We start from the raw sequence: 21,810 nt of genomic DNA on the forward strand, positions 1-21,810 counted from the left end.
CTGCCTCCTACAGGAGTGGAGGACAGCATTCCTTGCAACACAGGGGGCCAGCTCCCTCCCGTCCACAGGTGCCCATCGTCCCTGCCTGCTCCTTTCTCGGGAAGGACAGCCAGAGGCAGCGGGCAGCCTATGAGTCTCAGTCTCTCATACCCAGTGACATCACAGCGTCATTCCCCTAGAGGGGACACAGTCCTGATGACTCTGGGGGATAGCTGTGTGTGCATCACACCTGGGCATTGGGTTGTTGGGCAGAGTTGCTCTGAATTAGGCTGAAGGCTGTCGTTCTTCCCTGTCAGAGTGTCCTCAAGTATCAGAGTCCGTCATCCTCCTCACCCCAACCTCCCAAAGCCTCCTGCCAGAGCCAGAGCCAGCAGAAGTTTGTTAGGAACCCTTTTGAGTCAGGCCCCAAAAGGGTCCTCCTGCCCGGAGTCACGGCAATAAAACAAGATTGAGTCTGATTCTGGAAAGGCGCCAGCTGGGGCTCCACAATATTCCACACTCTACCCAGGAAGGCGATGGGCGGGGCTGCTTTATACGGGTCTCCGGTGGGGGCGGGTGGGGAGAGGAGGGGACTGAGTTCTCGCGGGGCTTGCGCAGCCGCGCCGGGCGCAGCGTCTAGGCGCTCGGCCTGCAGTCGCCATCTTGCGTTGCGGTGAAGCGCGCTTCTGCCTGGAGGCTGGAGCGGAGAGGTCCGGCGCCGCCGTTTCACACCAGGAAGTCTGGTCAAGGCCTCAGCCCCAGGCACCCTGTGAGTACGTGAAACTGCCCTGAGCACAGAGGGAAGAAAAAAAAAGGGTTAGACTTTATTTCCCAGATTCTATTTTTAGTTCCTGTTAATTGTTAATGGGCTTTGCAGGTGACGCCGCATTTTGTTTTGTTTTGTTTTTAAGTATATAGAGCAACAAAAATACACTTAAGAGATAGCCAATGTTTTCTCTTCATGAACTGTTTCCTTTCAGAATCTATGCACCTTAAGGCAGATAAAGTATTAATGCGAACTTTGGTAAATACAATTATTCATGAAGGGAGGGATAGAGAATGGAAAACTATTTTAGCTACCTCGAGTTTGTATCCAAAATAATCCAACTGAAAATCAGTGAACCTTTTCACTGAAAAACACGGACTACAGTAACAATAAATGAGTCAGACCAGTTATTAAGTATATTTTCTAACTCATTAGTTCTCAATAAAGTGGTTTTCAGCATTCCTAAAGAAAACGCATGTTCCACGGGGATTGCAGTAGACTGAATGATGGATTCCCGAAGATGTCTGTGTCCAAATCCCTGGACCCTGTGAATATATGAATTGATATGATAAAAGGGACCTGGCAGGTATTATTGAGTTAAGGATTTTGAGATGAGAGATTATTCTGTATTATCCTGGGGCCGGGGCGGGGGGGGGTGCTGATGTAATCACAAGGATCTTATAAGAGACAGGCTGAAAATAAGAAAGGGAAAGAAAAAAAAAAAAACTGGCTACAGAGGCTGGAGTGGAGTATGAGCCAAGGAACTAGGCAACCTCTAAAAGCTGAAAAAGGCAAGACAATGGATTACTCCCTACACCTCCAAACGGAATCTAGCTCCCACCAGCATTCTAATTTTTGAATTCAGACCTCCAGAATTGTAAGAGAATAGCTTTGTGTTGTTTTAAGCCACTAGGTTTGTGGTTTGTAATAACAGCAATAAGAAAGCAGTACAAGGACAGAGATTATATTTGACTTGCTGCCTGTGGTTTTCCCAGCTGCAAAAACATTGCTTGGAGTATGGTAGAAGCCAGTATATATTTAGTGAATGAATGATTTTGTGAATGAGTAGTTCTCATAATTAACTAACTAAATGGTCATTGTAAGGCATGGAGTAGAGACTAGTATATGAGCAAAGGTCTATGTTTCCCAAACCTCTGCCAGGAGGAAGCAGGGTATAAATGCTTCAGTCTTACTCAATCACTCTATTCGAGCTCTCAAAATTAAGTGGCTCCAATAAGGTAAACACTTGTTTCTCAATCCTGAATATCAAGAGAAGGGAAGGTTATCTGAAGCACTAGACGTCTCTGTTCCACAAGGTCATCCAGTATTCAGATTCCTTTCTTTCATACTCTGACATTGCCTAGTGAGAGACTTGATTCATCTGAAGTTTTCTTCATTTTCATATCTGATAATTGATCTAGACTTGTCTGAGAACTTGGCTAAGGCTTTTGAAAACAGCAATACATGTGGCTGAAACTTCCTTACAGCATAATGGCTGGATTCCTAAATTGAACATCCAGAAACAGAAAGAAGCCAGTTGGAAGCAAGTGTTCTCTTTTTTTTTTTTTAATGAACTGGGATCAGAATTCATATTCCATCACTTTTACCATACTCCCTTGGTCGGAATAATCACAAGTCTCAACACAGAATCACAAGGTAAGGACATAGAACCTAGCAAATATGGGGGATGGCAAATTATAAGAAGACCATGAGGAATGGGATTCATATCTTGTGCTGTTTATAAAAGGTACAATCTAACATATAAAAGATATAATCTAACAAGTTCAACAGAAGGGGGAGAAGAGAATTTGAAAAGCAAGCAACTTTTTTTTTCCCCATAGTTGTGATGTGGAAGTTGCATACATCACTTCTGTGCATATCCCTTTGACTAAAAATTTAGTAAAATTTCCACTCCTCAGTGACACATGCCAATTAGCACTCTAATGGAGGGATAGTTATTACTAAAGGGAGGCATAGGTTGCAGTCTGTATCAAATTTGCCACCCAAGTATCTATGCATGTCTTTTTTTCCTAAATGCATAACCCCTGATGTAAGGAAAACAACCTATAGTCCTATTCATTACATCCAGATCAGATACTAGGGTATTTGGGTGTAGCCCTCACCATAAAATAAATTGTCTAACTACCATTCACGCCAACCATATAACTTGCTTAGAGTAAGAATATTAAAATTATAATAAAATCCCCCATTTAGAAAAGGAAAGAATGACCAGGCAGTTACTGGTCAGAGCAATACTATTTTGCTAGAAAAGAATCACAGAGACTCTGTCTTATAACTAGAGTTAAGTTTCTTGCTTAGAACTCATTTCTGCTTATTGGAAAAAATTTCCTAATGCTCTGTCCTTTGTGGCCCCTTGCTTTCCCTTTGAAAAATGTTTTCTTGTATATTCTCTCTGGCCACATCTGCATGGATATTAAACAGATTGCTTTTCTCAGGAGCACAGCAGTTTTTATTGCCTGTTTCTGCTCCCACTGATTTGGTAGCTAGAGAATTTTTGAAGGCTAAACACGTGATTTTCTTAGTAAAACAATTCCTTAAAAAAAACTCAGTGAGCTTCTGGTACAGTTGTCTCCAGCTATTTCCATGTACTTGAAACCACGCCCAAGGCTCTTTTGTGGAAATAATTATTTAACCTGCTCTTATGCGCTGGCTTTCTTGTTCAGCTAGTGAGTGTCATTTGCTATCATTTTAATGACAGCTCTATTGAAGACATAAAAGCCTGTGAAACAGTAGGCTTGTTTGGAGAGCAACAGCCTTAATCTGATCATTGGCACAGATCATCTGTAGATGCATTTGTTGTGCTCAGAATTCTTAATGGGCACTGTTTAGAAAGACTTTCAGCAGCAGGGTTATCCCCTGCTGTTAGGATGATAAAACAATTGGCTTTTCCAACCGTATCAGATCCCTCTTTTCTGAACTCCTTCTCTTCCTTTCAATCTATGCTTGAAAATTGTCTAGTTCTTGCTTGAGCTCATTCATTCTTGAAATAAGCTAGCTAAATGTAGCAATCAACATCTAACACATGGTAACATTCTGGCTCTTTCCAACAGCTTCTCTTAGAACTTCAGACTCCTTACTTAGGCAATCGCTGTGCTCTTCCATTTGCCAGAGGTGACATATTAAATAAATGCACTACCTCCACCCTAACTGCAATGTCAGTTCCCACAGTTTTTTAGGTTTTTGAGGCAGGCAGCAAGCCTTCCAAAACACAATTCTTTGTTGGCTAGAGTAAAAGGTAAGTTGCAAAAGAAATAAACCTCACCATTTCTGTGTCTGAACACAAATGTGTGCCCCCTTTACATCATGGGTCCAGGAATTCTATGCTCCATGAAGTCCAGGTACCCAACAAATTGAATTTGTTATCCACACCACGTAGTTACAAATGTTCTGGTCATCACCATTTCCATTTGGGAGCAAGAAGAATGAGTCATGGGCAGTTGTATTTAAGAAGATGTATTTGATGTGGTGCCCAGTTAGTAAGAACGTAGGCCCTTGGCGTACCAAGCCACAAGGGAGGCTGAGAAGTGCAGTGTCATGCTTGATGGCCGTGAACCTAAACCATGAACATAAACGACCTGAATGAGAGCCAGTAGGCTGCTAGTGGTGTAAATTTTGTATTTAATATTTGCTACTGAGCTATCACATTATCTGAGAACATTTAATAGGAGGTTCTTGGAAAGGGCACTAAATAATTGTTTCTTTTGTTATTCATAATATAGGAACAGTTGATTTTTCCAACATTATAAGACCTCAAATTACTGAAAACTTAGGCAATTTAGATTACAGACTATAGACAGAGCTTTTGTTAACAGAGCAATATTTCTTTCCATCTCTGCAAACTATTTCCAAACAATATTATAATCCTTTTATACACTTTTACTAGAGGAACTGAGGAGCATCCAAAACACACCAATAGTATATATTAAAGGCACTTTCCCTAAAGCTATATGTTTTTGCCAAATGGCCTACTTATCAAATGTTTTTACAATGACAGAAAATGCTCAGTGTCTTTCTAGCCTGCAGTATCTCCCATAATGGGAGTGGCCAGATAATACAACTCTGTCCAACAAAAAGTAAGTAGAAATCTCCTAGTTTTGCTTTTTGATGAAAACAGCTTGACTCACAAAACCATTTTGTCCCATTCATAGCTTTTCCACCCGGAATAAAGTCGTGATCTAATGGGTAAAAACCAGCCTCATGGCAATCATTAGGCAGTGTGGGTGAGGATGAAAGTCAACCTGCTGAGAATCAAAGAGTGGAAAGACAGAAACAGGGCCCAAGATATGATCACTGAGACTCTACACCAAGTATGCGTTCTGTCCCCTGGGATTTTCTTGCTACTCAAGGTAACTCTCTTTTAGTTTAACTGCTGTTATTTTCGTAGATCACATTCCTTCCTAATGGCATGTGACTATAGTGTGTTATAAAGTTTCCATCACTGGTGAACATCAGAGTATGCCTGTCACCTGTGATTTTCACCTCAGTTAACCATGTGTCCTGGCATTTGTGCTTTGTTTAGTTCCTCCTTGCTGAATGTGGGCTGCTCCTGAGACTTGTGTTAACCTGTAGAATGTGATGGAAATGACATTTGCCGATTCCTGTCCTAATCCTTAAGAAGGCCTGGCAGCTTCTGTGTTTGTGCTTTTGGGGAATGAGAAGCATCATGCAAAAGGTCCTCCATCCCTGATGGAAGAGCCCCAGGGAGCAGTCACTTAGGGCACTCATGTGGAAAGGGAGACAACCTGAGATTACATGGAAAGAGAAAGCCTAATTCCTGTCACTGGCAAGAGAAGTGCAGACATACACGTACCCACTGGCAAAACAAGAACTTCCCAGATGAGCCCAGTCAGTATTGCACAGTTGTGAAAAATTACAAAATGGGCATTAAGTCACCAAATTTTTGTATGGCGTGTTGCATTATAAGACATAATCACAATAGAAATTGGTACCTGATGGGGAGATGCTTCTGTAACAAAAACCTAAAATTAAGTGGCACTGGTTTTGAAACTGGATAGTAGGCAAGGATCTGAAAGGCCTTCTGGAAATTGCTGATAAATTCTGAAAGGTCAGTGAGAAAATTTCCATCATAAACGTTAATTAAGTGGATCCTAGTTAAGTACAGAATAATTAGCAAACCTGTTGCCTGTATTTATGTGGAAGATAGAAAGTCCTCTTACTGAACTATGTGGCTATGACTATAAAATTTCCAGACCGAATGTTGAAAGTGCCAGTTGGCTTCTGTTAGCTGCCAAGAGTAAAATACTAAAGGGGTGAGATGAGCTACAGAAGAAGTTGGTCATTTTAAAGTATAATTTAGAGGAAATAAGAAAAGAACCCAGGGGTTACTGGGTTCAAAAGTAAACTGTTTCTAATTCACAGTTTCTCTTGGCAACAGTCTCAAAGTAAGAAATGTTATCAAGACAAATGTTAAATGCAGGGCCCTGCCATTAAAAGTAGCTTTAAGTCAGGGTGTGATTCTAAGAGTCTTGGTTAATACTCAGAAAATGTCAAATGGATGCCTCACTCTCAATGAGAAAAAAATGGACTTGTGAAAATCCTAAAGTTTTTCCTCCTATGCAATTTCTGCTAGATAATAGTTGTTCTAAGATTCCTGATGGCATTTTACCATAGCACCCTAATTCTCAGTCCAAAGTAGAAGGACATGCCTTGGAAAGATTTTGTGTGGCGTTGCCTTTGTGTAGTGGAAAGGTTTGTTATTTGAAACCTAAGAGATACACAATTTTGCAAAAGAATCATAGAAGCTTAAGGGGGAAAAAAAGTAGTAACAAAACCCCCAAATTAAAAGAGTCTTCAATATCCCCAAATTTTTCAGGCAAGAAATAGGCTGAAAAAGACATTAGATAAAAAACAGGAACATTTCTTACAGAAAAGGAATGGTGACTCAGAGAGTGCTCAAGAAACATGGAACAGAATTGGACCCTAATCAAGAAATTGGCAACATATTCCAGATTGGATTTCAGAATTATGAACCACCAATTCCTGCTCCATGCCTCATTTCTTATCTTTGTGGAAGTGTTTTTGTTTTCATGTACTATTTTCAACATTGCATACTGTGTGTGAGCGTGTGTGCAAGTTAACTTATCTACTTGTTTTAAAGGACTTCAGATTAAGTACTCCAACTGCTGAGGACCCTATGCACAGGTAGACTTGATGCTGTTCCACATCTCAAGCCTGACTTCCTGACTCTGTGATGGAAAGAGACACCTGGTGCTCTGGGGTAGGGTAGGGACAATGAGTGTATTTTAAACAGAGGAGAAATGTGAATCATTAAGAGCCAGATGACACACCACGATTATCCGCTGAATGATGGCTCCAAATGAACTGTGCTTTCAGGCGTTCTTGTATCATCTGCTCTTTTTGAGTCTGGGAAGGGCCTGGGGGTTACTTTTAGGAGTAGGAAGTGACAAAATGATACCAAGCCAAAACTCTTCGAAGGCTTAGAAAATACTGCGTATGGGCTGTCAGAAAATCTCAGTGACCACATAAGCGTTTTTCCCTAGCAGGCTGAAGAGATAAAGTGGTTGGGTCAGTGGACTGAGAGAGAGAAAATGAGAGAAAGGTCATCCCAGTGAGTTTCTAGCTGGACCTCCAGCTTTTAAGATCTGTAAATCCTTTCAGGTAAGCAATAGCATAGATTGCAGCATTTGTGAAATAAGCCATTTTTTATAATAATCATAATATAAAAATAATAAATCATGTTTTCAGCCATTAAATTTGATTTAATTCATAATGCAGCAGTAGATAACCATGATATATTGTCCCTTTGATCCTTTTTTTTTTTTTCTGGAGCCTGGACTTGATACCATTTGGTACAGCAGCTTTATGGTAAGTAGGAAGCAGCATGAATGAGAGTAAAAGTCAATGTGATGGGAGTTAGAAGAGGAAAAGGCAGAGAGAACTTGGTTCTGTGATGTTATTATCATGGAGACCCTACCCCAGTTATCTGCTGTCTTTCTCTGCATTCTCTTGTTATTAAAGAGAAACTTCTTTTCCTTGAAGCCACATCAAGTCAATCTGTAGTAGATCACATTCCTCCCTAATAAAATATGCCTATGCTATGTTATGTTTAAAGTCCTTGCTATAAGTAAACATCATTATATACCTGTGAATATAAGTTGGTTAACCTATTTCAAAAAGTTAGATTCCAGGAACAGGTACAAACAGCAATCATAGCATTCATTGGGTTAATGAGTGTATCTTTTGAAACATCCAGTAGAACAAACGAGTTTGGAAACGCCTTTTGGTCTCTGGGCAGATTTGGTGAACGAGCATATCAAAATATTATGTTAGGACCTATAAGGGACTATTAGGAGCTTATGGGACTAGTCATTCTTCTTTTCTGCAAATGGAAATTAAGAAGAATATTGTTTCTCCCTTTGTTTCATTTATTTTTAACCTTCTTTTGACACTCGACTGCATTTACCAGCCATGTATATCTGAGAGGAATTTTAAAAGTTAATGAAGCAGTACCGAGAGTTCTAGCTAAATGTGAAAAGAATTAAAATATTACATATTACCCAGGGAAGAATAAAAATGAATTCTCAAAAATCTAGTATTTTTCCACATTACAGCTTTGCTTAGTAGCAGAAAATAAAATATTGGGAGCAAACATTCAGTTTCAAAAATCTGGGAAATTGGAACACAACCTGCAGAGCGCTGGTTTGTTATACAGGTACTATGTATGGGTGGAGATAATTTATGTTTTTAATTATAAAATATTTTGGCTTGTAGGTAGATTTGATAAAGTTTGTGAAGTGTAGAACAATTTCTTAAAATCAGAATGTCCAAATCAAGAAGACAGTTAACATTCACCAGCATCTGAGAAAAATGTCATCTCAATAGTCACATTCACGAAAGGAATTTCTTTTGATTACGCTTTGTCATTGAAAATTGAAAATTTTCATTGAAAAATTGCACACTTTTTTTCTGTGTCATTCTAAATTCTTTAGAGAGTAAATAAGAAAAGTGAATGGCTCTCTTTGACATTTCTCAATCATTTTTAAGTGGGTCATGGTTTTAAATAGGATGTGTCAAATTGGAATGATGTGAACTAAATTATATCTAAGTTTTCACTGTACCATCTGCTTAATGAATTATTTGCAAGGGGTCAGTGTGTCATCAAATACTAATTGCAATTCATCTTTGAAAGACTCTAAATCAACGTGTATTTTTCACTGAAGGAAAGGTAAAAAACTAGCCCTCAAGAAATACTGAAAAAGAGGTAACTGAACAATAGCCATAGGTATTCAATATCTACCTCAAACAAAAAATCTAGTTACTAATGTCTGATACATAACGTATTGCTAAATTCAGCTCCTTTTTGATTCAGTTCCATAGCTGGACTTAGACCAAGGATACATAATTAAAATAATCAAGCCATTGAAACATCTTTGATTTTTCAAATGTTTCATAACATGTTTTTATATGTATATAGCACCTGTATTTCATATTCACATTATTACAGTGTTAACTTCTTTTCTTATTTTGATTAAGATTAGCAATTATTTTTGGTTTTTCATTTTTATTTTACTCTTTATTCATTTGAAATTGCACATTCATTTTAAATGTTCAGTTTCTTAAAGTTTTTACATGTACATTTCACTGAATAAATTCTGTAACAATAAATCTCTGCTCTCCTTGTGAGCAATATAAAATATTATTTCATGCCTTTTGAGCCATCTTTATGACATTATGTCCCATATTTTAAGTCCATCTTTTCTAAACCCCAAATATCCTACATTAAATATTTGTTTATTGTTTTTCTTTTTTATTTTTTGTGTGTGTATTTGTTACAGATTTTTGCTTTGTGATTACTATGAGGTTTTTATGTAACAGCCTGTTTTAAGTTGCTGACTTCTTAAATTCAAGTAAATTTCAGATACCCTGCATTTGTACTCTCCTCCCCTCATGATTACTGTTTTTGATATTATATTTTACATCTAATTATTCTTTGTATCCCTTAACTGCTTATTGTGGGTACAGGTGATTGTACTACTTTTTGTCTTTCAAGCTCCCTATTAGCTTTGTGTATGCATGATTTCCTGCCTTTTTTTTTTTTTGTCTTGAACATCCTTTATTTCAGTAAACATTCATCTACAGCTTTATCTTTAGTGACTGCATTACTTCCTCGGGTATGACTGTTCTGTCACTTGACCAGTCCTCTGATGTTGGATATCGAGGCTGTTTTCACACCCTTTGCTTTAGATGCATTTCTCCGTGAGATCCTTCACCAGAGGCCAGTCAGTTGTTCCTCACAAGCCTTTGACTTTGAGGACTCATGTGCCAGGACTCACTGGCTGCTCCCTGCCTCTTGATCATCTCCTGTTACATTTTTTATTATTTTGTTACTGTAACAGAATGGTGCTTAAGATGAGTTCCTACTTTTATTATATGTTCGCTTTTACCAGTGAGCTTTTCCATTTCATAATTTTCTTGTTTCTAGTTGTGGCCTTTTCTTTTCTGCCTAGAGAGGTTCCTTTGGCATTTGTTGTAAAGCTGGTTTGGTGGTGCTGAATTCTTTCCACTTTTTCTTGTCTGTAAAGGATTTGATTTCTCCATTTCTCCAAATCTGAACGAGAGCCTTGCTGAATAGACTACTCTTGGTTGTAGTTTCTTCTCTTTCATCACTTTAAGTGTGTCATGCCACTCCTTTCTAGCTTGCAGAGTTTCAACTGAAAAAATCAGCTGATAGCCTTATGGGAATTTCCTTGTATGTTAAATATTTTTTTACTGTTGACATTTGTTTAGATTCACTGCCATTTTTACCAGTTTCTGATACCACAGTAGGAACTATACCTACTTTCTAAAACGTATGATGTAAAAAAACACACACAACAGACACACACACGCACACACGCACACACACATGCACAACTTCACTAAAGGTCTGTTAACGTTAGGCTCTCTGCTCTTGTTTACTTAATAATGTTTTTATTTTTCCCTTGAGTTTGTCTTATAGTTATTTGGGTGTACAATTCTAGGCTGAGAATTATTTTCTTCCAGCATTCCTTCTGACTTGTCTAGTTTCTATTTTTGTTGTTGAAGATACTGTTATTTAATTACTATTTCTTGGCAGAACATCTGAATGAATGTTAGATTTTAAAATATTTTCTTTATATTTGATACTTCATAGTTTTCACCTGAATATGTTTAGATTTATTCAACAAATGTTTACTGAGTGTTTGCTGAGTGTCTGTCACTCACTATTCTACAACTGTTGGATACAGTAGTTTTGGAATCATCATGCTGCCTCCATCTGAGGAACGGTATCCTCCAGCAATTCTGGAAAAATCTCAGCTGATATTCTTTAAGTAATTATTCCCTCTTTCACACGCAATGGCTTCCTTAGACTGTATGTTGGGTATGTGTTAGACATGCTCAGTCGGCCTACATATCTCTCAAACTCTTTCATATTCTCCCATCCTTGCCTCTCTTGTGGTAATCCTTGAATATATCTTTTTGCTGCCATGAATTTTCTCTAAGGCTGAACCTAAAGTGTTATTTTATGATATTAACTTTGAATATTTATTTTTTCATACAGTTATTTAGAACAATAAATTTCAATCAGAGGACTGCTTTAGTTACATTATATAAATTTTAAATAACTTTTTTTATTTTTATTCATCTTAAAATATTTTCAGATTCCCCTTGTAATTTCTTATATGATTTGCTGGCATTTAAGAGTATGCTAGTTAATTTCTGTATATTTGTAAATTCCTTCCTGATAATGATTTCTAATTTTATAGAAGTTGGAGAATGTACTTTGTATAATTTCAATGCTTTTGGTTTTATTGAGGCTTTTTTAAAAACCTAGCATATAGTCTATCATGGAGAGTGTTTCATGTGTATCGAAAAGAATATGTATTCTGCTTTTGCTGAGTAGTGTTCTACAGATGTCTGTTTGATTTAGTTGGTTTATAATGTTGTGTCAGTCTTCTATTTCCTTGTTGATCTGCCTAGTTGTTCCATCCTTATGGTAAGAAGAATATTAACAACTCAAACTACAGTTGTGGAATTGTCTGTTTTTCCTTCGATTCTGTCAGTTTTTTCCTAATGTATTTTGGGATTTTGTTGTTAAATGCTTGTATATTTAAATTTTTTGTATATTCCTGAATAACTCTTAAACATCATATACTGTGCCTCTTTGTCTCTAGTAACATTGTTTTAAAGTTTATTTTTTCTGATATTAATAGAGCCACTGCAGCTCTCATAATTGCTTTTCACATAGCCTTTTTCCAGTATTTTGCTTTCAATATATTCTTATATGTGAATCTAGGGTCTCCCTTGCAAACAGTGTATTGTTAGATCTTGATTTCCTTTATCAAATCTCATGATCTTTGACTTTTGATTGTTTTATACAGTCCATTCACATTTAATGTTATCATTGGTATAGCTGGATTTGTATTCACCATTTTTCTTTTTGCTTCTATACATCCCATGTCATTTTGAACTTTTGCTTCTTTTTTTTTTTTTACTGTCTTCTTTTTTCTTAAACATTCTAGTGCAGTATTTTAATTTCTTTAGTGATGTCTATATTGTTTAGTTATATTTTAGTGGTTGTTCTGTGGCTTAAAAGTTACTATTAACACTGTCTATCAATAACTGCTTCACATTTGTACTGACTTGGATGCAGTGAAATACAGAAATTTTACTTCTATATAGATCTACCCTCCCCACTTTGTGTGCTATTATTATCATACCTATTAGGTCTACGTATGTTACAAACCCCCCGACACATTGTCACAATTACCACTTTGTATAATCTTATGCCTTTTACAGAAGCTTAACAGGAAAGGAGAGCCATCTATATATAAACATACGTTTGTAGAGTTTATTATATTAACCCTCTTCTTTCCCATTTCTGTTTCTCTTCACGCTTCATGTGGACTGTAGTTAGCTGATTTCTTTACTTCAGTACAGTTTTTTTGGTAATAATTGCATTTATTTTTATTTTTGGTAAATCTAGTTTGCTTTTAATTCCCCAAACACAATTTTACAAATAATGGACACTGTAAATGTTTGGAAGAACAAATTGGCAGAATTGGGGCCATTAGTAGCCATTTTTAGCAACACAGCTCTTTTAGGGGGGTGGGATGGAGGTTCACAGAAAACATTGAAGTTACCTACTATATTTTCCCATCAGTTATATCCCCATAGCTGCTATGGAAATAGATTTTTTTGCTAAATGAAGAAAGGTGCTGTGAGTGTGGTGGAGGTAGGTGTAGTGAGGGCTGCTCTGACGACCACCCCAGGTCAAAAAGAAACAGATCGCTTGCCCTGTTGTCTCTGGCATTTATTTCCAGCGTCAGCTTCTCGTAACAGCATCCCTGAATGATGTTGTTGTTGTTGTTTATTTGGTTATTCTTTCTTTTTTTTAGTGACTTGGTTGAACTGTCTCCCTGAAGCTTGTTTCCCTTGCTTTATGCTGCCTGTGATGTTCCCATTCAGGTGATCTTTTTTCTTGTTTTTATCTCTTAAACTGGCTACTTAGGGAGTCACCCCTGGGTTGGCATACGCCTCTTATTGGACACACGCTGTGCTAAATCCCCTTTAGCCAGTTACATTTTTATTCTTTGCTGGTTATTTTTGTGACTTAGAGGCTGCCACAGGGAGTTTATATTTCCGATTTGTGTTCAGACAATGACTAGAAGCTTGGAGGTTTGCTCTCTGATCACCCCTGAGAAGGTGAATCCTTGAGCATGCACAGTTGTACTGACTGCCGGGCCTGTGTGCAGTTTTATTTTTGTCTGGCTTCCTAAGGGTTGCTCCTGAGTAAGAGAAGTTCATGCTTCAGCCCATTTTCATTAGAGCCTGTGCTTAAGTGCTTGTGCCGGTGAGGCTTGTTGCCTGCATCGTGGAATCTCTGTTACCTGGGAAGTGCTTCTGAACTACCTCATGTCCTCTCTGCTGCTCAGCAGGTCAGCTCGTCCCATGCTGAATGGGTTTTCCCAACCCCAGGGATCAGAGGCTCCTTTGATCCCAGGATTATTTTTCTCGGCTGGCTTGGTTTTCTGTTAAATTTCTGCTTGTTCTGTTATTTCACTTGTTGCCACTGGTTTCATGAAGCTACCAGGATCCTCATACTTGTTCTCCACCAAGCTCTCCATGCTTTTTAACAGTCTTCAAGCATACCATGTTTCATTCTCTATTCCAAACAAAGTCCCCTCTGGCAGAACAGTGGATACCTTTGTAGCACTGACTTGCCTCTCCCCCTGGAAATAAACTCTGCACCAAAACAAAGGAGCTGAGAGTGTAGGCAGCAGCTTACTTCTCCCCAAGAGACACCCCTGCTCAGTGAGCTGGCACTGTTTGGAGTGGAGAAGGGTAAAACCTCATCTCCTTAGTTTCCCCTCCTCAGTGTCAAATCTCTTCCCTGTTCGTGAGCTGGGGTGGGGCCCATCAGGATTCCATGCTGGGGGGTGGAGCTTCTCCTCTGCTCATATGGGCTGAGTGGGAAAGGGAGCCTTGGTCTTTAGTTCACCTGGGATAAATTTTCTGCAACAAAGGGTTGGAGTTGACGGGTGGCATTAGATGGAGTTAAGAAATGCCAGCAGTCTGTCACTCCGAGAGTAAAACTCTAGTCTTAGGCTGGAAACTAGAGGAAGAGTGTCCCCTTCTTTACCATTCCCACCCAGATACTCCTCCAGCAGAGCATCTGGAGGAGAGGCTGGATAGCACGGGAAGTGGAGAGGAAGCAGGTTGCAGCTGACTGGCTGTACTTACGTAGATTTAGTAGATTTTCTTAAATGAATGTTTCTCCATATGCCACGTGCCCTTAGGTCAAATTTGCGGAAGTTAAATCATTGTTTTGTGTGTGTGTACTTTTTTTAACCCTCTTAAATAGTTGTTTTACTGGAGAGAAGGTCTGCTAGGCTCCTTGCTCTGTTATTTAAATCCTGTCTCAATATCTGTCCTTTATGTAAATACTTCACCTCACCTGTGAGGACACCAGGTCCTTGTAGGAAGGTATATTTCTCTGCAAGCCTATGTGAGTGATTTTAAATTCTGAAGCATCATAAATAAGATACTCATACTCTTTTAGAATCCCATTTTTTTTATTAAGCCTATGTTTTATTTTACCTTTGAAATAACTTCTGAAGGGTCCCATCTTTATGTGAGACTCTCAGTCTAATTTGTTCTATGTGGTACAAACTCAGTACCTACTCTCCCATGCTGACATAGCTACAAATATCCTGTTCTTTGATGACTAGGAGATCACTCAGTCCCATATAAAGCATCAAACTTTCGTACAACTTTCATTTTTAGTTTCTTCTTTTCTGTTATTTTCCTTAAATTCCAAGTCCTGATTTAAACAGGATGTTTATTTTCTTACCTCCATCATTTTGTATTTCATTGTGTGAGGATTCTCTGAGTATCCAGTGCTCATTCAGATTAAATAATTCTCCATCAATCAGCACAACAAAGCAGTTATATTGTTAAAATATATACTGTGTGGCAAGTCAATATGATTACATTATACCTGAAAATGTAAAAAAATATATTTACCCGGTTATTTTCTTTTCAAACATGATTAATCTTTTATATTTTATTTTAGTAAAATAGTAAAACTAAAACAATTCTTTAACATTTCCTTAGTTCATAAGTTTACTAGAGTGATTGTAACTGCCCATTTTACATTTTAAACACCATAAACATATACATTTTATGGCTTATAAGTTCCATGTATACAAGTATACAATTTTCATTTTCTTTTATCAAATTTATTTCACTCATATTTCAGAGTATCAGAAAACTCAATTTCTCCATATATGAGTACATAACAAAATTTTGATTTTAAATTAGTTTACCTTTTAGTAAACTCTCAGTGAAATTCACCCCACACACACACACCCCTACTTGCTTTTCTCTCCCTCTTCCTGTTGGAAAAGATCCAAATTCCAGGGCCCTAGGTATTATTTTATGGTATTCAGAGACGGACAGCTGGGCCCAGGTCACCTCTGCGCTGTCTTCACTGTCTTCACTTGGTGCTGTTGTCCTGGGATACAGGGGACGGAGAAGGGCTGAGACGGGCGATCTGCTCTCCAGCTGCTACGGGCTCACTGCTGACGCTTTCCCACAGGGACCCAGCTCACACCTGCATGTACCTTGGGTTCTCAATACCAGAGAATTAGCTGTGAGTTTCAACCACTTTACACTGTAATCACCCGCTCGGAAGGCAAAACACACGCCTCTCCTTTCTCAGTCCCTTCCAGACTGCACCCTAGTGTGCAGGAACAGGTGGATTCACCCTCGAGTCGTACAGGACAAAGAAAGAAACAAAACACGGGCATAAGAGGCAGTTATTTCAAATCTTAGGAAGCCTCAGTCTCAACCTTCCTAACACACAGTTCCACCCCAGGCTGGCTTCATGGGGGCACCACCTGTGCAGCTGCCCCGGGGCCCAGGCTCAGAGATTCTCACAGCCTAATGCTCTGCTGTCATCATCCTGAAGTCCTTTTTGATTTTTGAACCAAGAGACCTACATTTTTATTTTGAACTGGGCCTCACAAATTCTGTAGCTGGTGCTGATTCTACTTGTAGCTATGTCATTAAAATCCTCGGAAAGGCCATCTTCTAGAGATCAAGACAGAAAATAATGACTAGCCCCATGTTCTTGATCCTCTAAATTTCCCCCAGGACGTCTTTCACCATTCCTGTGGAAAATGGCCCAAACTGATTTGAAATTATCTTTCATACCTTCAGCCTCTTCTGTTCTCCTTCTCTGTGAGTGCTTTCAAGCCTCCCACTTCTTGAAAGGATTTATTGCATCTCTGTCACTGGGGAGCTACTCCTTGTCTTATCATTTGGTGGCTTTTACAACTTGTGGCTGTATTCCTCCTGCCTGCCCCCCTTCCCCCACCCCCTCACACACACACACACACACACATACACATACAATCACGATTAAATACACACAGTCAGTGAATTCCACTGACTCAGATGTGGAAATTAGGGTGGCGACAACAAAAAACCTTTGAAAAGTGTTAGTTTTGATCATTATTAATGTTCTTTTCTAAAAAATGAAATATATCTGCTTTTGATCTCTTACTTTAACTGCCATCAGAATTGTTCAGTTGAGATTGTGCTTTAAAAAAAAAAATCAAGAGTTCAAGCTCTTAGAACTTGATCAATTTGTAAAGTCTCCTAGAGTTAACTCTCCTAAGGGACAAACCTTAATCTACGTTGTGATGCTAAAATGTCACTGATCTTTGACATTAAAAGCTGCCACATCTTTCTAAAGAAGAGAATTATCCCAATGATGTGGCAAGATTTTCCCATTTTGTCACTCTGTACTGCTCCAAAGATGAGCTGTCAGGAGAGTACGCCACAGAAATTTCTCCATGCCTTCCTCTATCCCTACACAAACCACTCTCTATTTTATACTGCGCTTGGGGAGATCTTTTTATCAGTACCTGTTTTCATTTTCTATTGCTGCTGTAAGAAATCAGTATAAAATCTGTGGCTTAAAACAACACAAATGTATTGCCATACAGTTTTGGAGGTCAGACATCCTAAATGTGCCTCATGTGGGTAAAACCAAGGTGTCCTCAGAGCTGCATTTATTTCTGGAGGCTCTAGGAGGGAGTCCATTCTCTGGCCTCTTCCAGCTTCTAGAGGTTGCCTTGGACCTATGGGTCGGGCTCCCCCTCCATCTTGAAAGCCAGCAACGGCTGCTCAAGTCTCTCACCGCGTTACTCTGACACTGATTCTCCGGCCTCCCTCTTCCATCTTTTGGGAACTCTTGTGATCACATTGTACCCACCCAGATAATCCAGAGGAATCCCCCTATTTTAAGGCTAGTTGGCTTGCAGCTTGAACTTCATTTTCAACTTTAATCCCTTCATGCCGTGTAGTCACAGGCTCTAGGGATTAAGAGATGGAACCCATGTGGAGGGCATTGCTCTGCCTACCATAGTACTTTCTTTTTTTACATAATTTGCTGAACATAAACATTGGGATTGAATTAAAATTGGGGAATGAATTCATCCCAGTTTTTATGCTGCCTCAGGTGAAGGTCCTAGAAAGAAATTCAGTATTTTTACAGTGAAGGGCAGGCAGCCAAGCGGTATAGCATATCAGTGTCAAACATTTACATCAGCCATCATGTTTGTTTCAGAACTGTAGTATTCAGGAATTCAGATAATTCCAGTCTAGATTAGTATTTCCAGAATTTATATTTTTTATATTAGGGAATGTAAGTTTCAACGAAAAGTATTTTGCTTTAATTATTCTCACCTATAGTCATGAAATTTTTATAAATTACTTTTTTCAGACTGGAAAGGAAAATGTAAATATTAGAAATGAAAATGTAAAAAAAAAGTGATAGAAAGTTAACATCAAATGAATTTAGTTGGAAAATGGCGGTAAGCTATATAACACCCTTTTTTCTCTCAGACATATCTTTAGGTTGTGTGATACAGAAGGAAGAATGAATGAGCATGAGGTTTGGTTTCCTTGCCTCAGGAAATGTCATTATTCTTTGAGTCCCCATATTCACCTAATTTTTACTAAAGGTAGTAATTCTACCTATCTTTGAAACAATCGCAGGTAGAATTAATTAAAATCAAGAACTCCTTCCATATCTCCTTAAGGGATTATTTGTGTTCAAATAAATGCCTGATAAATGCTTTTGGCAGGGTTTGGAGATGCCTGTTTTGTGTGTGTGTGTGTGTGTGTGTGTGTGTATAGAGAGAGAGAGAGATGTAGATATAGATATAGAAATCTGTATGTATGTAGTATGTATATTTAAAGATAGGCAGATTCAGGAGGCGATTTGAAAATTTCCTGTCATTTTATATTTTAATATTGACATGTCTCATCCAAAGGAATAAATATCAGGCAACTGCTATAATTTCAGAATCTTGCTTTTTTTTTTTTAAGCAACTATATTTGCACTTGTAAAGAAGTAGAATGAGAACGATAATAATGTGCCTAAATATATATACGTGTATGTCATGGAAAGTTAACTGTTATATTGTTAAATGCTATTGTTAACTACTGTACTAGTCAAACCGCATAAGAGAAAAAGTCAACAATCCAAATGGCATAAGACAATAGGCGTTTATTTTTCACAAATTTGAAGGTCAGCTAGCGTAGCTCTTTTTCTGCCTCCATTTTAACCAGTGTTGCTCTGCTTTCTGTGTATCTTTCTCAATTCTGGTGAACTGGGGCTAGTCAGGATGGGCACGCTTCTCTAAGGGCAATGACAAAACATACTTCGCAAGCACATTTCAAGGCTCTGCTTGAATCAAGGGCTAACATTTTATTATTGGCCAAAGCAAGTCACATGCCTGACCTCAAATCAAGAGAAAGCTACTTCACTCTACTTCTGGATTACTAAAGGAACTACAAAGTTTCATGGCAAAGAACATGCATAGAGAAAAGGATAAAAAAAAAATGGAGCTAGTAATTTACTCCAGTGCAATTTCATTTTTTCTCTTTAATTCCACAGATAAAGAATTTGGTGGTGATTGAATTACTACTACTGTACAGTTAAAACCAGAACTTGTCTCATTGAGAGATCTTCTATTGATGACAGCTACTAAATCATCAGATTAAGTTTTCCTTAAAAAGACACATCTGCTTTTTGCAATATTTTTTGTGATGAGGATGATAATAACTATGGAAAGTCATTGAGCAGTTTCTGTACAGGAAGTAATTTATTGAGTGCTTCAGATTGGTTATATAACTTAATCTCTTTAATGACCTGTTTCCTCCATACAGATATAAGTTCCAAGGCTTATATATTTTCCTGCCCAGTGACACACATTTATTTATGTATTAGGGCTGAAATATTAATCCATGTCTTCACTATGACTAAATATTTTAAATAATATTTTAAAATATTTTACCTGAAGTATTTCCACAATATGTTATATCTGCTTTATGAGTCATATTCTTTTTATTCTGTTCTGTAGATTTCTCTCTTTGTCTGTGTAGAGAGGAAGGGAAGAAAAAGTAGAATATAATGGAGTGATGCTTCCCCTCCCGAATATTCCTGACAGTCAGTCCAGTGAGGAATAGATATAGATTACTGCTTGAAAAATCAACTCTGGAAATGTGCAAGCAAGCCTTTTGTTTAATGTGATAGGTCTCCATGTGGAATTTAACCATTCAAGAGATTTTTTTTTTAAATGCCTTGCACTTTAGCAATAGTACGCAGGTCAAATATATTTCAAGGAAAACTAGTTTTTTTTTTTAACTGTTGTTTTATCCGTTTGTTCATTTTTCCATTTTCCATATCAGATATTCACATTTAATGTTATTCTATAATACAGTTTTTTTTATAATACAACATTTTAATTAAATAAACTGTTTATTTATTGAGTGTTTAATATATGACAGGCTCTCTTTTAAAAGCACTACACGTTAGCTTTTGTGTGCTTCACAGCAAACGTATGAGGTACAATGGCAAAAACAAGCCCATGGGAATTAAGTAAGTTTTTGGAGTTTTCCAACTGAAAGTGGCATAGCTTGGTTTCAGATGCAGGTAGTTGAATTCTACGGTTCAAGGTATTAATTGTTGCACAATATAACCCTTTCAGAGAATAAGACTTTGCAGAAACGACAGGGTCCTCAACCCCATCATCTTCTACTAGTTGCCAGACAAAATCATGGGATATTACATACATTCCTGATACTGTTTTTGTTCAGATTACTTAGATAAATTATATCAAATAGGTAAAATCTTTTAAATGTTAGAAATTCCTGACATAGCTATATAATTGGTAATGATGGATGTTAAAACTGTATGTCTGAAATGTAAAGAAATTTGTATTATTAAAAAAAAATATGCATTAACTTTCTAGGTAGGGAATGAGTTCTAATGGCCACTTAGATGGGTTCAATATTAGTTCCTATTTTTGCTGAGATTTAATACATACTCAGACATTATATAACACTTCCATCAAGTATAAAATAGATTACCTTCCACAAGCTGGGGGCAAAGGCCAGACCTTTCTTTGAGAAAGGCTAAATTTTTTACTGCACAGATAGGAGAGACTGAAATTAGCTCCATTTGTCCTGTTGCCATACTTTCTCCCTTCCCATTCTGAGTAGTGATCTCATACTATGTATCTTATTATATTATATATTTTATTCTATATAAATTTAGAAAATTACAGTAATGAAAACGTTGGTCATTTTTACCTGTAATGAAAATATTTGAATTTTTCCCAAGATTAAAATGTATCATTACTGTAGTCTCTATTATATTATTGTGGTAACTGTAAGATTACTCTGATGAAAATAATACGCTATTATAAGTAATTTAATCTTACAAAAACACATTTCAACATTCCAAGCAGAAAATTACCATAAAGCAATTATTAAAACATCTGCTGCTAAAATTCACATTTTTATTTTCTTTTAAATTAAGAGCTCCAAGTTCCCCAAGTGTGCAATTCTGTGTACATATATATGTATTTGTATGTATGCATATACATACTTGTATAATATGTACACACATGCATACATATACATATTTCCCATATATATGAAGTACAATTTATGGTATTTAGTAAATACGTAAGGTTTGTATTTCAGTATTTTGCATCTTATCTCACAATTTGGGACAATAGAAATAGTTTAAAAGCTGGTCCCTTTTCCTCTTCAATTTTTAATTTCTTGGAAGAGAAAAAAATCTGTTGTAAATATCCAAGCCCTAATCTATGTGCTTGGCATGTTTTCTGTGATTATGTTGTTGTACTGCCAATTTCCAAGACAGTGGAGCGGGCATGCCTTTTTTTCCCCCTTTTAAGTACTAAAAATTAAAATTACTGGTTTAAAACAGTAATCACATTTTGGCTTTGTCAAATTAATTAGCAGCTTCAAATTGATAAATGGCACAACTTTTGAGTTTTTTTCATACTGAATGCATACTGAATGAATGTATGTCCTGCCTACAATTTTATTTTTGAAACATTTGTTTTTGAAAGAAAAGCATCAGAAAATCATGTATGTGAGTGTGTATGATGTGTGTGTATGTAGGCATGTGTGTGTGTACTTTTAATTTTTTTCCAAAG

The 21,810-nt window shown here is 37.5% G+C and overlaps 1 long non-coding RNA gene across 2 annotated transcripts; it reads left to right on the forward strand.

The window, feature by feature from the left end:
• Positions 1-626: 626 nt before the first annotated feature.
• LOC140695714 (uncharacterized) lies at positions 627-21,581 on the forward strand. Of its 2 annotated transcripts, none has more exons than XR_012071551.1 (5): positions 627-748; positions 4,915-5,112; positions 6,885-7,004; positions 7,288-7,405; positions 19,239-21,581. It is a non-coding gene; the product is annotated as an uncharacterized lncRNA (long non-coding RNA). The 2 variants fall into 2 exon arrangements; XR_012071550.1 differs by having other exon boundaries at positions 7,291-7,405.
• The last annotated feature ends 229 nt before the right edge of the window (positions 21,582-21,810 follow it).

Source organism: Vicugna pacos, chromosome 3, assembly GCF_048564905.1.
Source record: "Vicugna pacos chromosome 3, VicPac4, whole genome shotgun sequence".
Lineage (NCBI taxonomy): Eukaryota > Metazoa > Chordata > Mammalia > Artiodactyla > Camelidae > Vicugna > Vicugna pacos.